Consider the following 2,646-nt stretch of genomic DNA (forward strand, 5'->3'; position numbering starts at 1 on the left):
TCACTCTCAGAACTGAACATTCTGGGATGACCCAACCCACCCCCATACCCCATTAGCACCTCCAGACCAGGGGAGACATCTCCTTGACAACCTGGCTTTCCCAGATCCTGGACTCAAACAGGTCCTGGCTCTGGGGGACCCTCAGTACATGTTTGCGATGTGAACAGGTTTGCAGAGTGATGGAGCAATTTTGGACAGAACAGATTCTCCCTCAAAGCCTCAGAAGGAATCAACACGGCCGACACCCTGATCTCTGACTCCCAGCCTCTAGAACCGCAGACAGTACATTTCTGTTCCTTAAAGCCACTCACTTCCTGGTATTTTGTTACGGCAGCCCTCAGAATCTAATACACCAGGTAACATCTCAGTGTTAATGTGAAAATAGTGCTGACCTGGCAGAGCTCCTGAGAAAGTCTCAGGGACCAGTTCTGGGCCACGCTTCGAGAACTGCTATTTGAACTCAAGTAATCCATGCAAGGATGTTAGGTAGTGGGTACTATAATTATCTTCACTGTACAGGGGAGAAAGCGGAGGCCCAGACAGGTGAAGTGATTTGCCCAGAGTCACATAGATGGTAAGTGGTGTCAGGAGACAGGAGACAGTGACCTGAGCTTCAATCGTTCCCCCTGAAGTCCTAGCAAGTCTCTTTGGGGATAAATGGGGAAATATTATTGGCTGAGTGACCATCACCAGGCTACATAACTGCTTGGTGCCTCAGCTTCCCCAGCTGTAAAATGGGTCTAGTAATAGTGCCCAGCTCAGAGCCTTGTTGTGGAGTAAATGCTGTTGTTAGGCGCTGTCAAGTCGGTTCCAGCTCATAGCGACCCTATGTATAGCAGACAAAGACTGCCAGGTAAATGAGTGCTCCCTAAATGTTAGCTGTGATCATCATAAATAAACCCGTTGCCGTTGAGTGGATTCCGACTCATAGCGACCCTATAGGACAGAGTAGAACTGCCCCAATAGGGTTTCCAAAGAACGGCTGGTGGATTCCAACTGCCGACCTTTTGCTTAGCAGCCTACCTCTTAACAACCACTACGCCACCAGGTTCCCTAAGCAAGTTTAAAGCGTTTGTGTGAGCGAGAGCACACAGGTGTTCCAGAGGTGTGTGCCTCAGTTTCCCCATTTGTCCAACCGGAGACAGGCCCATGCCCTCTGCAAGCCCCTCCCTGCCTGCTTCTGATACCTGCTCTCCATTTTCAGTACCCACACTGGGGTCTCTTGGGGGCATGTGAGCCCTGAAGACGCTCCATCATCCACATCAGACCTGGGGGCGCCTGGGGAGGAGCTTGGGGTGAGGAATGTAGGATCCCTCAGGAAGGGCTGGCGCAGATACCGGGGTCCCATCCTCTGTGCACAATCTCTGGGTTCCAATTTAAGCTCTAAAGGGGAGCTCGGACGTTGAGGTTTCTGTCCCTGAGTGGGGAGTGAGAGGAGATAGGACCCCACGATCCTTATTTCTGGAGCTCTTTAGATACTTGGGTCCCGGTCCCTGGAGGAGGGGGTTAATTTGCCAAATCCTGGCCCTATGGGGGAGGGGGCGCTGACGTCTGGGTCCCCACCCCTACCGGGGTCTCCGGTGTGGAGTGCCCTCCTTGTCCCGAGGGGCTGCTGAGGCGCAGAGTGGCTTAAGGTGGGGAACCTCTGACTCAGAGTTTCTCGTCCTGGGGGGTGGGGGGCTCTGCAACCTGCTGTTTCCGTGGGATAGGGGGACTCTGACGCCCAGGCTAGGCCCCCCATCCCCAAACAGACCTGCCGGAGGGACCCAAGCAGGGCGGGATGGAGGGGGCGGGGCCGCAGTGGGCGGGACTCCGCCAGACCTCGCCCCTTGCCGCCAGCGCTGTCCCCGCGTCTCCAAGTCGCCGAGGCCGCTGTAGGCGCCCAGCGCCGCGCAGCACAGCCCGCGCGCCCCGCCGCCCGGCCCGCCCGGGTCTATGGAGCAGCCCCTCCGTGCCGCCCGGCCGGCCCCACGCCGCGCCCGGAGCCTGCCCCGCGGCCGGGTAACGGGGCTCGGGGACCTGCGGGGAGGGGACGCCTGGAGGCCGGCCAGAAGGGACTGGGGACTCTTGGGTCCTGGGGCTGGGAAGGGAGGAGGACACGGATGCTTGGTTCCTGGAGAAATGGGGGTTGGAGACATGGACTGCTGGGTTCCGGGCTGAGGAATCTGGACACCTGGTCGGAGAGGTCTTGGAGCGGCCTGGGTGCTAGGGAGTGAGGGGTGTCCTGCAAGCCTGGTCCTGGGAAAACGAAGACCTAAATGAACACGTTCCCGGTTCTGAGGAGAGCTGGAGAGCAGGACACCTGGGCCCCGAGAGTCGGGGGTCCATCCTCGCAGTGTCCTGGGAGCTCTGGTTCGGCCCCTGCTCACACGCCCCAGGGAAGAAGTTGCGGGTTGGCAGATTCGGCGGCCCGGACCAGTGGCACCATCCGGAGGAGCTGGGGGTGGGGAGGTCCCTGGGCAGGACACGGGGTGGAGTCCCTGCCCTCGTCCCCTCCTCCTCTCCTGAGCTTAGCCTGGGGACTAGGAGCACACAAATCTGGGGGAGGCTGGCGTCTGGAGTGGGCTTGGGGGCGGGTCCCCTGGGCAGGGGGGTCTGGGGGCTGGGACCCGGTGCGCTTGGGCCCAGCGAGCGCCCGCCCCCGCC

This window comes from Trichechus manatus, unplaced genomic scaffold (assembly GCF_000243295.1).
Source record: "Trichechus manatus latirostris isolate Lorelei unplaced genomic scaffold, TriManLat1.0 scaffold00087, whole genome shotgun sequence".
Lineage (NCBI taxonomy): Eukaryota > Metazoa > Chordata > Mammalia > Sirenia > Trichechidae > Trichechus > Trichechus manatus.